This window comes from Beta vulgaris, chromosome 8 (genome assembly GCF_026745355.1).
Source record: "Beta vulgaris subsp. vulgaris cultivar EL10 chromosome 8, EL10.2, whole genome shotgun sequence".
Classification (NCBI taxonomy): Eukaryota; Viridiplantae; Streptophyta; class Magnoliopsida; order Caryophyllales; family Amaranthaceae; genus Beta; species Beta vulgaris.
Genome location: NC_079209.1, coordinates 17,233,109 through 17,248,973, shown reverse-complemented (window position 1 = coordinate 17,248,973; position 15,865 = coordinate 17,233,109).

Below are 15,865 nucleotides of genomic sequence, written 5' to 3'. Positions count from 1 at the left end.
CCTGGATCTGCAACGCCTCTAGATTGAATCTTTTTACATAACTTCTTAAAGCTTCTTTTGGACCTTGAACCACCTTACTCAAGTGCATGCTTGTTTTTTGTTCTTGACGGTTAGCCACAAAGTGACTGGTGAACAGGATACTGAGCTCAGTGAAATTGTTCACTGAGTTAGGCGGCAAATTGTTAAACCATTTCTGAGCTACTCCCTTCAACGTAGCTGGAAAATTTTTACACCAAGTAGCATCGTCCACCCCTTGGACATACATCTGATGCTTATAGGCTGATAGCTGATCGTCTGGATCTGTTGTTCCATCGAAAGGCTCGATCGTCGGGAGCTTAACCTTTGGGAAAGGAGGGGACTCCATAATTCTGACCGAGAAAGGAGTTGGCCAATTGATTTGGAGTGCCCCAACTTGACCCTCAATAGGTATGTGCTCCCGGCGGTACTCCTTTAGTACCGGATTAGAAGAGGTGTTAGCTAAGGCCTGACGCCTATACACCATTGGCTGCAAAACTGTTTTTTCTTGCCTTGGCTGAAAAGCCGAAGGTCCATGACTTCATCCTGCTGTTCTGGACGAAAGCCTCAATGACGGGTCCTTCATATAAGGAGTGGAACCAGAGGCTGAACGCTGCTGGGTTGCAGCTCTCTTGGCTTCCAGATACTCCCTAGCATCCGTCTCAATTTTGTGGCCGGTAGGGGGATTATTGTCTCCTAGACGGACTACCAGCTTCCAGTCCATCTTCCTCCTTGAGTCACTAACAGCTGGCTGCTTTCCCTTGGAAGGCGGCCTGGACAACTATGGCCGAGGTGGCCGGCTTGTCCCTGGACGACCCTCTTGAGACCTTCCTTTGAGCGGCTCTGCTGCCTCTCCTCCTGGACTTATCTGAAAGAACAATATATTGTTCTTAATATGCTCTTCCATGACAGCGTCATTCTGGTCTGGAAGTCATTTAAGACATTTTCTAAGTGACCAGCTGTCACTGGACGATCAAGGTTTTCCTGGATGACAGGGGTCACTGTCCTTCCCTCAAGATGAACGGCACCATGATGCCTGTCCCGTCCTCGGGGTGGCCTCTCGTCATCCATAGTATCCTCTACTTCAACCCTGAAACTTTTATTCCTCGCCACGTTTGATGAGTGACAATCCGTCATTGTTGCGTCTCCCCACAGACGGCGCCAAATGTTACGTAGTATGAAACTAGTAAACTAATACAACAACTCCAAAGTTCGGATTCTTGATTTGGAGACTTGTGCAACAATGATTGGGCTCGGATCCCGGTACAGACTTCTGACCAGCAACCTGCAAAAAGGGACCACCCTGGAAGTTTAGGTGGTATTTCCCCTTCCGATGCTTAAGTCAGATATCAGGGATATGAAGGAACTTTTAGAGAGAGAAAGTAGAGAGAGAGAGAATTTATGGCAGAATAACAGTACTATGCTCTAAAAAACGTACCTTTCCCCTAATTTCAAGGACTATTTATACTATTTGAAATGATTGTTGTACCTTGATGTCACCCTAATTTGGGAGCATCTGATTGGCTAAGCAGTAATATGGTGACACGTGGCAAGTACTGATTGGTTAGCACACCTCACTTTTATACAGGAGTATAAGAGGTTTTAGCTGGGCCTAAGTACAGATTTGGGCCATAAAAGTGGTTTTAGTGCACCTTTTTTCTCAGAAGAGTGTACTTTAGCCCACATAATCTTCTGACCCATGTACTTTATTTTCACTAACATGTGCCACATGTATGGCTAGGATGAAGCCACGTGTCATCTTGGTAGCGATTAATTTTTAGGCTACAACAGGAGTCTTGGTGCTTCCAAGGTTTTGGTTCAAATCTCCTTGTTCATGTTTCTTCTGTTTGAGGTTCTTCTGTTGATTCATTCTCTGGATGCAATTCTTCTTCCTTTGTTCCTTCATTAGGCGTTCCTTCACCTACCTGTTCCCTCTGAGAACTAGGATTAAGAACAATCATCTCTTCTTCAAGAATATGCTTTCTATTAGTACTTGCAGGAGTTAGTTCCTCATCAAAGTTAATTGACTCTTCAGATCGGGTCAATCTAATTTCAAAGTCATTATCATAACATGGTTCTTGTAGAGAGTTAGTTTCATCAAAGATAATGTGGACACTATCCTCAATACACTCAATAAGCTTTACTGTTTGTAGCATATCCAACGAAAACAGCCTCATCACTTCTAACATCAAATTTTCCTAAGTTATCTTTACCATTGTTGTGTACAAAGTATCTACATCCAAGGACTCAAAAGTAAAAGATGTTGGGTTTTCTTCCATTGATAAGCTCATAGGGGGTTTTCAAGGTGATGGGTCTCAGCATGACCCTATTGATGATATAGAAAGCTATGCTGACTGCCTCTCTGCCCAAAAATTCTTTGGAAAATTACTCGTTATGAGCGTTGTTCTATCCATGTCCTCCATAGTATGATGTTTCCTTTCAACCACGCCAATATGTTGTGGGGTCTTAGGAGCAGAGAAGTTGTGATCTAGTCCTCCACTATTGCTGCAAAAATCATCAAACTTGCAGTTTTCAAACTCCCAAAGTAAGGGTACCTGGTGCATTAAAAAAAATTAGGGGTACCCCATGAATTTTGAAAAACCAGAGGGTAACTGGTGAAAAACCATAAATAAAATGATGGAAGGCGAATGAAAATGAAAATGTAATTATCTTCTTAACTAGAAATCAATAGATTAAGGCTTCTTGGAAACTAAAAAAAAAAAAATAAATGACATAGACTTGACAGGAAGGGAAATGAAAAAAGCTAGGGGAGGGACTCTTCCACTCAACCTAGAAAACTAGGGTTAAATGACCATGCACCAGCATTATTTAGGCACTTTTCAATTACCTAAGAACCCTAGTATTACTTTTTCTCATTTTGGATTGATTGAAATTTCAATAAAAGTGTGGATTCCACACGATTGTTTCTCTACAATTGGTATTCTTTCTCCTCCCTTATTATTCTTGTTTAGTTCTTGATTATTTATTCATCATGTTTGCTTATTTCACCATGAATATATTTGTTCCAAATATGATTGAGTAGTCTATTTCTATAGGGTTTAGGGGATCCATGATCATTTATGAAGAGATGTTTATAAAGTACTGATACCTGATGATGTTTGTCGATTCCTATTGAATGTATTATATATCTCTATTTAATCTAATTTGGCCAGATTTGATTGTTATAGTATTGTAATATTAGGTTATGCGCCGAGCGGTATAAACCTAATATTAAGGCTAGTTTCAATAGGTAGTTTTTATATTGATAAATGGCGAGAGCTTGTTAATATCATTCTATGGTTGATTTCGATTCGAGAGAACAAATCATCCAATTTAACTGCATTATTAATTATTGATTGTTGTGTTTCATCCTGGAATTATTGTTCATTGTTGAACCCATAGCCTAGGCTTTCTTTTATTGATATTCTTGATTTAGTTATTGTCTAGTTTAGCGTAATAACCAACCATACTTGTTCCCTATAATCTAGATTTGATCGACAATTAGGACAAGAACATTGTTTTTCCTTGTGGATTTGACCCTACTTCCCTGACTAATATTTGTTAGAGGACTTTAGGATCACTTTTGATTTGGCGATACGACTTAGCCTGTCAGCCTGTTCCTCAGCTTGTGATGAGATGTTGCAACTTCTGCATTGTTTCTAGGTGATACTAGGTGCTTCATGTAACACGCCGAAAATACAAAGCCTTAATCAACAGCAGAATCATAACTTAAGCCTCTGGGTTAGGGCCCACTGTAATCCCCCACATTTTTAAAGGATTTTCATAAATATATTAAAGTATTTATGTAATTATATTTAAATCCAAATGAGTTTGGAAAATGATTTGACTTTTAAAAAGGGTTGACTATTTTTAAAAGTCAACTAAAAATATTTTATAGCTAATAAAATTGAAAATGTTTAATTAAGTATGTTTAATAAAAGATTTAAGCATTAAAAGTATTTATTTAAAAAGAAGTTTAATGGAATCGAAACTCCTAATAGGATAAAAAGGAAAAGAGTTCTATTGATGATTAAAGTCCTAAGTTGATCATCTTATTAGTCATCAAATCTTTTTTGTAAATCTTATCTCTTTTCCTAAACCAAAAAGGATTAGCCTATTTAAATATCCTAAAAACCCAAAATCTCACCCTACACTCTATTTTCTCTCTCCTCCCTTGCACGTCAATTCTGGTTTGCTTCTCTCTCACTCGGCTTTCACTTTCTCTCTCCTCTTGTTGCGTGCGTTCATATTTTCCCCACCAAAGATCGTTTCTTCTTCGCTAAGTAACGTTTCTTGTTCAACAAGAAACGTCGCAAGTCTTTCCTTGAGCCACGAAAGCTGTTGCCGCCGCCACCTGTGCTGCTGTCACCCGCCGCCGGCGCCCCTTCCTCCTTTTGTTTTGGTTATTTTCTTTTCTTCTCCTTTAAGATTCTATTAAAGTCCTAATTTTTATTGTTATTTTATTACTATTGACATGTTTATGATTTCAGTTAGTATTTTATATGAAGAATATATTTTCGGTTTTCATACGTATAAAAGTATAATTTCAGATTTATTATTTTCAGTTTTAATCATGAAAGATATGTTTTTAGGGTTTTAAATCACTAGAAACCATATATTTAAAGTATGAATATGAATATTGAGTGGAATATGATTTTTATATGCATTTAAAATATTTTCAGAAGGTTTATAAAATTTTATGAATGCTGGAAATTCAGAAAGTTAGTATTTTGAGGGTTTTAATGATTTTTAATCACTAGAATAGTTGTACTATACTAGGGATTAAAAATAACGAGAGTTTAATGCATAAAAACGATTTTTAAAGACGTTTAAAAGGGTTTGGGACGTTTTTAAGTTGCTGGAAATTTTTAGTTCAAGTATTTACCTTGTTATTTTATTTTTCTAGGCGGAGAATTCATAGTAGGGGACTTTTAGAGCATAAAATGGCCTACCGTTGCGTTTACACAAGGTACGTACATAGTCTACGTGCTATATGGTTTAGAAACATGCCTTAGGGATGTTTTTATTTATTAGTATCATGTATAGGACCTTGTTGTTCATATATATGATTTACTGAAATTGCTTTACATGTTACTTGCCTGTGTGCTACATGTAAACTAAGAATATGTATGAGTATGACTGTTTGTATGAAGTTTGATGCAAGCAGATAAGTTCAGTTTTGGTATTAATTCGTGAGTGAATTAATGTAAGTAAGTTGGAATCATGTGTTACATAGATTTCTTGGAGATTATTTATTTATCTTATAAGAACCGTGGATCTTATTTGGTAAGTATGGATTATACCTATATAAAGGTACGGATTTATGTTGGCTAGGTTCAACAAAGGATAAAAAGAAATAAAAGGAGTCTTGATTGATAAGTTGTGAACACTTGTTAATCCAAGATAAAAAGAATTTGTTATGATTATGTGATTGTGAATTGGTGTTATTTGGTTGTTGTGGTGTCAACACAAATATTAAAATGAATGCAACGTAAAGTGAAACGAGAATAGGTTATAGACTTTAGACTGGTGCACGTCTAGAGTTGGACATAAGGGTTGGGTTATGGTGAGCGTGCCATAGCTTTTCTAGGAATGGTTGATCACCATCCTTTTATTCAAAGGTTCCTCGATATCGCAGGTCACTCTGAAATGCGGAGTCGCGCCCCCATTTCATTTTATTGCAGGACAACTCGTCCAATAACTATTCCATTAAAGTAATAAAAGTGTTAAGTTTAGTTCAGTAAAAGTTGTCGTAGAGTATTATTTACTTATGTTATTATTTATTCCTGCAAGTTATGTTTGTAGTATCATATTTAGGATTAAATATGTCTGATATGTTGTACTTAGCTTTGCTGATTACGTGCTTGTTTGTGTCTGTGATCATGGCTTTGCCTATTGATCCTGTGGTGATCCTTCGGGGAGCAGAGTCAAGAAGCATTGACATTACAGGTTCAAGATGCTTACCATTGGGAATCTGGAATGGAGAGGCTTTTGTGACATTAGTATTATTTAAGTTGTTTTCGTAGGAACATCTTTACTTAAGTTTGAGGTCTATTTAGTTGGTGTGTTTAAGTTTGACATTGTCATTTGGTTTCATAAGTTTAATAAAGTTGATTTTGTTTTAATAAGTTTTCCGCTGCAACATTCTGAGTAAGCCGAAACGTTATCACACGGGCGATAATGCCTGGGTAATTCTCTAGATTTGTTATAAAAGTATTTTCTAGAAAGAGAGAATTATCGGGGTGTTACAAAGTGGTATCAGAGCTTTAGGTTAGTTTAAGACTTATAGGCGCCTAACTAACTAGCTTATTAAGTGACTTTAGCTTCTTAAGTTACCTAGCTTATGGGTTATTTGAAGGAAACCTTAGTATTGCTCCTACGTCTTATTTCGAAAAGTTAGACAAAATATTTTGAGGATCAATTTTTTTTTAAGAACCGAAATTTTCGGAAATTCGAGGTTCGAAATTCTTTTCCGAAGATTTTACGAGTTCGAAATTTTTTCGAAAAACGTGCGAAGTCCGAAAAAAAAAAAAATTCGAGTGAAAATTTTTTTCGAGTAACCTAGGAGTCCAAATTTCTTTTCGAAAATTATTTTAGGCACAAAAGTAATGTTATTTATAAAAAGTGTCTGCATTAGTTTCATGCCTTTAAGGTATAGTATTGCATTGTGAGAATGGATAGTATAAAAAAGGGCATATAGGATAGAAATATTATATGCCTGCATTGAAAAATTAGTTCAGCATCATCATTATTTTCTTCCCTGCAAATAAGTGCATTATTATAATTTTTTTTTTCTTCCCTTCTAACTGTTATATTTTCTTGCCTGCTAAGGTGTTATATTTTACATGCCTTTGTTTTGTTTACCCTTTGATTATTGATGGGAACACGTTAGGAAGAGTGCTAAACCTTTTGGTTATTGTGATGTAGCTCTACGATTATGGCTGCAAATTTAGGAACTATTTTAACCCCATCGTTCTGACTGACGATGAAGACGACAACCGTCATCCACCCATTGACCATAGGGAGTATGAAGGCTGCATTGGATAATGCGTTGCATCTTGAGAAAACACTATGCTAGGGATGATGAAGTCATCATAGAGATGGATCGTGCTAGAGGTACTACTAGGGAAGACATATATGATGCATGTATGAGGATTGAATCCGAACCTGAGGAAGACTTGGACACCATACCTACTAGACAGTCTAAGATCAAGAGAAATTGTTGATTACTATGAGACTGAAGAAGAGGATGAAGCTATTGATGAAGACTTCGTACCTCAACAATATAAGGAAGATAAGGATAAGGATGGCAGTGTAGTGCCATAGGTTGTATACATAAAGATATTTTTTTTGTTACATATAGACATATATAAGGTTTTAGTTATAAGAATAATGTTGGGTATGTGCCAACAAGACAAAAAGATGTTTTGTTTCTAGGATTAGCATTTTAGGAAAACATATACTAGTGTGTTATTTTATTTCATTTTTCCCTTCTATGGAAGAATAAAAATGTAGTTTGTTTATTCAAGGAGTAAGAATTTATTTTGGGCACATAATGGGAAATTTTTTTTTTTTTTACTTATTTTCACTATGTGATTACAATTTTCTTGCTCAAATTCATGTGAATATGAATTTATTTACGTGAACAACTATATGAATATTAGAGAACATTCCATGTTGAAACTTAGTGAAATTGTATGTTGATGCGATCTTTAGGGATCAAATCAAGTATTACCTTGCTTAGATGACTATGTAAGTTTTCTGGAGCCTGAGTGGAGTTATATTACTTTCAGGTCCCGAAGTAGAATGGCTAACAACACTGAACTAGCTGATGCCATTCGCCTATTGGCGGAGAAACTGAATCAGGACAAGGTCGAACGTCCAGAGACTGCTGGAGAGATGTTTGAAAGACTGTCCAAAGTGAAACCACCTTACTTTAAGGGATAAGCTGACCTTACCTTCCTAGAGAACTGGATTAGGGAATTTGAGAAATTATTTGAGGTAGTGAATTGCCCTGCTAATATGAGAGTAGGACAGGCTGTGTTATACCTAAAGGATGAGGCTGATTTGTGGTGGAGAGAAAACGGGGCTAGATTGAGTGCTGCTGAGGGATTCAACTGGGAAGCCTTTGTGATTGTGCTAAGAGGAAAGTTTTACCCCGCCTTCATGAGAAAACAGAAAGCTCAAGAGTTCATTAACCTTAGGATGGATGGTATGACTATCTTTGAATATTACAGTAAGTTCATAACCTTGTCTAGGTTCGCACCTGAGGTGGTAGCTACTGAGGAACTTAAGGCTCAGAGGTTCGAGCAAGGATTGACTGATGAGATCCAGTTGGGTTTAGGGGGTGAAACCTTTACATCTTTAGATGTAGTGTATGGGAGAGCTTCTCATATTTATGGGTTGCAATCGAGAAGGGATAAGAAGGCTGGAATAGTTGGTGAAAAAAGGAAGGAGGTTAGTATTGGGGGAAACCAAAGCAACTTTAAGAAAAACCGGAATGGGAATGGGAATTTCCAAGGAAGAACCAACCAGGACAACCGTAGTCAGGGTAACCCTGAAAGGGCGTACCATTGCAAGAAGTGCAACAAAAACCATCGTGGGAGGACTGTAAGGGAGACTTAGTGACCTGTCATTACTGCCAGAAGAAGGGTCATAGAGAGTTTGAGTGCTACGCCAAGCACGGGAAAGATCTAAAGATTCAGGGGAATGGTAATCAGGCTAGACCAGGGTCTAATCAAATAGGGAACCAGGGTCCTAGGCCTGGAGGTCAGAATAACCAAGGAAACCATAGTAGGCCTACTGCTAATGATAATCCTACCCAGAACAAACCTGCAGGAAAAGTGTTCGTGATGAGTCATAGCGACGCAGAGAGATCCGCGGATGTGGTAACTGGTAAACGTTATTTGATTCGGGGGCTACCTATTCTTTTATTTCGCCTTCTGTTCTAAAGAGTCTGGGATTAGTGGAGTATGAGTCAATTGACTTGTCTGTTAGTATTCCTACTGGGGAAGTCGTTAAGTGTACTAAGTTGTTCAAGAACTTACCTTTGAAGATAGGAGGGAGTGTCTTTCCATCCGATTTGATCGAGTTTAACTTAGGAGATTTAGATGTGATTCTTGGGATGAACTGGTTGAGTCATTACAAGGCCAGGATTGATTGTGAAGTTCAAAAAGTAGTGTTGAGAAACCCTTCGGGAAAATTGACCTCATATAGACGATTTGGGAAACCTAAGAACTTTGGAGTGCTCTCTGCTCTGCAAGTGCAGAAGTTGATGAGAAAGGGGTGTGAGCTGTTTTTCTGTAGTGTGCAAGATATGAGTAAGGAAGCTGAGTTGAAACTTGAGGATGTTCCGATACTGAATGAGTTTATGGACGTATTTTCGAGTGAAATTTCAGGTATGCCGCCTGCAAGAGCTGTTGAGTTTACCATAGACTTAGTTCCTGGAATCGCACCTATATCTAAGGCACCTTATAGAATGGCACCTCCTGAGATGAGTGAGTTGAAGACGCAATTGCAAGAACTTTTGGATAAGGGTTATATCAGACCTAGTGCATCGCCTTGGGGAGCTCCTGTTTTGTTCGTGAAGAAAAAGGATGGGAGTATGAGATTATATATAGACTATAGGGAGTTGAACAATGTTACCATCAAAAACAAGTACCCTTTGCCTAGAATAGATGACCTATTCGATCAACTGAATGGAGCGAGTGTGTTCTCGAAGATTGACTTACGTTCAGGATATCATCAATTGAGGGTAGCTGATAAGGATGTACCTAAGACTGCCTTTAGAACGCGTTATGGTCACTACGAGTTCACTGTAATGCCATTTGGGTTAACAAATGCTCCTGCTATATTTATGGACTTGATGAATAGAATCTTTCATGAGTTTTTAGATAAGTTCGTAGTGGTTTTCATTGATGACATTTTGATATATTCGAGGAATGAAACCGAGCATGATGAACATTTGAGGATTATCTTGGAAACCTTGAGGAAGAACCAACTATATGCCAAGTTCTCTAAGTGTGAGTTTCGTTTGGAGAAAGTAGCATTCTTGGGTCATTTTGTGTCTAAGGAGGAGTCTCTGTAGATCCTGCTAAGATTCAAGCTGTGAGTGAGTGGCCAACTCCAAAGAGTGTGACTGACATTAGGAGTTTCTTGGGTTTAGCTGGCTATTATAGGAGATTTGTGAGAGATTTCTCGAAGATAGCAAGACCTCTGACTAATTTGATGAAAAAGGAATCCAAGTTTGAGTAGAATGAGAAGTGTGAGGAAGCTTTTCAGACCTTGAAGGATCGTTTAACCACTGCACCTGTCTTAACCCTACCTGATGGGAATGAGGGATTTGAGGTCTATAGTGATGCTTCAAAAAATGGTTTGGGTTCTGTGTTGCAACAGAATCACTAGTAGAAAAAGGACGATTTGCGTCCCTCTATTTGCGTCGCACAGACACGGAAATGACGCACAGTTCAAATTTGCGTCGAATTTGGGAAGCCGTGCGACGCAAATCACTGTTATGTGCGTCGCACCATCCTCTCATGCGACGCACATTGCTAATTTGCGTCGCATGGTAGTTATGTGCGACGCACAACATGGGTATAATGTACGTCGGACTATCGTGTGTGTGCAACGCATATCAGAATTAAATAAGTCTGGGCTTTGATTTGCGTCGTATGGGCCATATTACACGACGCAGACACGGGTTACCCATATTTAAAACAAGCGCACGCGTTAGGGTTTGAAGAATCTCACTTCGCGCATCTCTACTTCAGCCGTTATCCTTCTATCTCCTTCTCTCTCCTTCTCTCTCCTTCGTTCATCTCTCTCACTGTCATTCAAACCTCCATCCATCTCTCCTTCGCATCTCTACTTCGAATCTCTACTTCGCGCATCTCTACTTCGAATCTCTACTTCGCGCATCTGTCATCCATCTATTTCGCATCTGTTTTGCGGCGAACCTCCGTTCATGCTCAGGCTTTGGGATCTCTTTCCTCTATCTCTCGATACTCGACGATCTATAAAACAAATATACATGATGTTCATGCTCAGATTTCTCGATTCTCAGGTATTTTTTAGTTCTCATTTATTCTGAATTTCTTTGTTTTGCCATTTATGTTTATTTTTGCGATTTGAAGAACGAGATTTGAAGAAAGAGATTGAAGAACAAGATTTGAAGATAGAGATTGAAGAACGAGATTTGAAGTACGAAATTTGAAGAACAACGAGAATTTGGCGATTTGTATTTTTTTTTTTTTTTAGGGGTGGTGATTTGTATTTTTTATAAAATATATTTAGTGAAATTTCTCTATGTTAGATCTGTTTGTTTTTGTAGGTTTAGTTTTTTAATTTCGTGTTTTGTGGTATGTTAGATCTGATTTTTTAATTTTTATATTTGTTTAGATTTTTTCGTTTACTTTTTGGCGATTAGAACGTAATTTCGTTTAGATTTTGTCGTTTAATTTTTGGCGATTATTATTATTTGTTGTATGTTAGATCTGGTTTTTTGATATGAGATTTGTCTTGTTTACTTATCATCATTTTTGTATGTTATATCTGGTTTTTGATATGAGATCTGTTTCTTTTTCCTCCTACGCAGTACTAAATCATTCATGCTTTGGTACTGCGTTTTTTTTTATTTTTCACATAATGGCATTTGCGTCGCACCTTGTATACGGTGCGACGCAAATAGCTAATATATCTGCGTCGTTCACTATACGACGCAGATCATGTCTGGGCTATTTGCGTCGAGGCCTTTGGCGTCGCACCCGTGTCCGACGCAAATGGGCGCCTCAGATCCGACGCAAATCGTCGTTTCTGTACTAGTGAATGGTAAGGTAATAGCTTATGCGTCGCGTCAATTGAAACCTTATGAGGCTAATTACCCTACCCATGATCTAGAGTTAGCTGCCATAGTGTTTGCATTGAAGATTTGGAGACATTATCTTTATGGAGCAACTTGCAAGATATTTACAGACCATAAGAGCTTGAAGTACATATTTACCCAAAAAGACTTGAATATGAGGCAAAGAAGATGGCTAGAGTTGATTAAGGATTATGATCTAGACATCCAGTATCATGAGGGGAAAGCAAATGTGGTTGCTGACGCCTTGAGTCGAAAATCGAGTCATATATAGCTTGAGTGCTTTGATAGTCCCTGAGGAGTTGTGTAGAGATATGCAAAGGTTGAACCTAGAAATTTTAAATCCTGGGGAAAGTGAGGCTAGACTTAGTAATCTTTCTTTGGGAGTGTCAGTTTTCGATGAGATATTGAGGGTCAAGTCGGGGATGAGCATCTAGACAAGATTAAGAGAAAATGAAGCAAGGTAAGGAAGTAGACTTCAAGATTCATGATGATGGGAGTCTAAGGTTTAAAGGGAGGTGGTGTGTACCACAGAAGTGCAATGACCTTAAGAGACGTCTTATGGAGAGGGGCACAAACTCCATATTCTGTGCACCCTGGGGTGACAAGTTGTATAAGACTTAAGGTGATCTATTGGTGGCCGAACATGAAGCGAGAAGTAGCTGATATGTGTCTAAGTGTCTAACCTGTCAGAAAGTGAAGATAGACCATAAGAGACCCATGGGGAAAGTTCAACTAGAGGTTCCTGGATGGAAGTGGGATTCTATTTCTATGGACTTTGTGACTGCCTTACCCAAGCGAGGATGGAAATGATACCATTTGGGTTATTTGGATAGACTGACCAAGTCCGCTGTTTTCATACCTATTAAGGAGACATGGAAGAAGAAGCAACTCGCTACAACCTATATCAAGCATGTAGTGAGATTGCATGGAGTTCCAAAGGACATTATCTCGGATCGTGACTCTAGATTTCTATCTAAGTTTTGGAAAAAGGTCCAATCAAACCTTGGGACAACATTAAAATGAGTACCGCCTTTCACCTTGCGACCGATGGTCAGACTGAGAGGACTAACAAACTATGGAGGATATGTTGCGAGCTTGTGCTATAGATTTTCAAGGAAGTTGGGAGGACCAATTAGATTTGATTGAGTTTTCTTACAACAATAGTTACCATGCGAGTATAAAGATGGCACCTTTTGAGGCGTTATATGGACGGAAGTGTAGAAGTCCCATTTGCTGGAATGACTTTAGTGAGAATATAGTTTTGGGGACGAATTTATTGAGGAGACCGTCAAGAAGTAGATTGATTCAGGCTCGAATTCAAGCTGCGCAAGATAGGCAGAAGAGTTATGCAGACTTAAAACGGCGCGAAGATGAGTTCGCTGTAGGTGATAAAGTATTCCTGAAAGTATCACCCACAAAGGCGTTATGAGATTTGGGAAAAAGGGCAAGCTGAGTGCTAAATATGTAGGCCCATATGAGATTTTGGAGCGCATTGGGAAAGTAGCTTATAGATTGGCATTGCCAATGGAGTTTGAAAAGATGCATGATGTGTTTCATATATCCCAATTGAAGCGCTATATCCCTGATGAGCGCCATGTGTTAGAGCCTGAAAGAGTTCAGATAGATAGTAGCCTCACATATGAGGAAAGACCTGTCAAGATTCTCGACAGGAAAGTGCGTAGTACGCGTAACAAGGATGTTCATATTGTCAAAGTTCTTTGGTCTAACCACGAGTCAGAAGAGGCAACGTGGGAAGCCGAAGAGGATATGAAGAAAAAGTATCCAGACCTATTCCTTGAGGTGAGTTACGAGGGCGTAACTCGTTTTCTTTAAGGGGGGTAGAATGCGATAAATTTCGCGCTTTTGTCTATTTTTATGAGATTTTCATGCATATGTATGCCTATGTTGGGCAATTTGCACATGTTAGTGCAAAAGAAGTAGAGTCTCCGCATAAGAAAAGTGTTCATAAGTAACACAAGTGTTTTAAAAATGGGAAAGTGCACGAGAGGACTACCTTTCCCAAAAGTTTTCGAAATGTTAGTTCAAACTTTTGAAAGTACGAGGGTTTTGTGTTAAGTTTCGGAACGAAACTTCTTTTAAGGGGGGTAGACTGTAATCCCCCACATTTTAAAGGATTTTCATAAATATATTAAAATATTTATGTAGTTATATTTAAATCCAAATGAGTTTGGAAAATGATTTGACTTTTAAAAAGGGTTGACTATTTTAAAAGTCAACTAAAAATATTTTTCATAGCTTAATAAAATTTGCAATGTTTTAATTAAGCATGTTTTAATAAAGTTTAATTATTAAAAGTATTTATTAAAAAGAAGTTAATGGAATCGAAACCCAAAAGGATAAAAAGGGAAAGAGTTTTTGATGACTAAAGTCCTAAAGTGATCTTTATTAGTCATCAAATTTTTTTAAATTATCTCTTTTCCTAAGCCCAAAAGGATTAGCCTATTTAAATATCCTAAAAACCCAAATTTTCACCCTACACTTATTTTCTTCTCCTCCTTGCACGTATTCTGTTTCTCTCTCTCACTCGCATCATTTCTCTCTCCTCTTGTTGCGTGGTTCATATTTTTCCCAAAAGATCGTTTCTTCTTCGCTAAGTAACGTTTCTTGTTGAACAAGAAACGTCACAAATCTTTCTTGAACCAGAAATTGTGCCGCCGCCCTTGCTGCTGTCACTGCCGCGCGCCCCTTCCTCCTTTTGTTTGGTTTTTTCTTTTCTTCTCCTTAAGATTCCATTAAAGTCTAATTTTTATTATTATTTTATTATATTGCATGTTTAGATTTAATTAGTATTTATATGAAAATATATTTTCGGTTTCATAGTATAAAAGTAATAATTTCAGATTTATTATTTTATTTTTGTTTTAATCATGAAAGATATGTTTTTAGGGTTTTAAATCACTAGAAACATATATTTAAAGTATGAATATGAATTTTGAGTTGAATATGATTTTTATATGCATTAAAATATTTTCAGAAGTTTATAAATTTTATAATGCTGGAATTCAGAAAGTTAGTATTTTAAGGTTTTAATGATTTTTAATCACTAGAATAGTTGTACTATACTAGGGATTAAAAATAACGAGAGTTTAATATAAAAACGATTTTTAAAGACGTTTAAAAGGGTTTGGGACGTTTTTAAAGTTGCTGTGAATTTTTAGTTCAAGTATTTACTTTGTTATTTTATTTTTCTAGGCGGAGAATTCATAGTAGGGACTTTTAGAGCATAAAAGTGGCCTACCGTTGCGTTTACACAAGGTACGTACATAGTCTACGTGCTATATGGTTTAGAAACATGCCTTAGGGATGTTTTTATTTATTAGTATCATGTATAGGACCTTGTTGTTCATATATATGATTTACTGAAATTGTTTACATGTTATTGCCTGTGTGCTACATGTAAACTAAGAATAGTATGAGTATGATGTTTGTATGGAAGTTTGATGCAAGCAGATAAGTTCAGTTTTGTATTAATTCGTGAGTGAATTAATGTAAGTAAGTTGAATCATGTGTTACATAGATTCTTGAGATTATTTTTTATCTTATAAGAACCGTGGATCTTATTTGGTAAGTATGGTTATACCTATATAAAGGTACGATTTCTGTTGGCTAGGTTCAACAAAGGATAAAAAGAAATAAAAGGAGTCTTGATTGATAAGTTGTGAACACTTGTTAATCCAAAGATAAAAAGATTTGTTATGATTATGTGATTGAATTGTGTGTTATTTTGGTTGTTGGTGTCAACACAAGTATAAAATGAATCAACGTAAAGTGAAACGAGAATAGGTTATAGACTTTAGACTGGTGCACGTCTAGAGTTGGACACTAAGGGTTGGGTATGGTGAGCGTGCCATAGCTTTTCTAGGAATGGTTGATCACCATCCCTTTTAGTTCAAAGGTTCCTCGATATCGCAGGTCATCTGAAATGTGGGTCGCGCTCCTCATTTCATTTTTATTGGCAGACAACTCGTC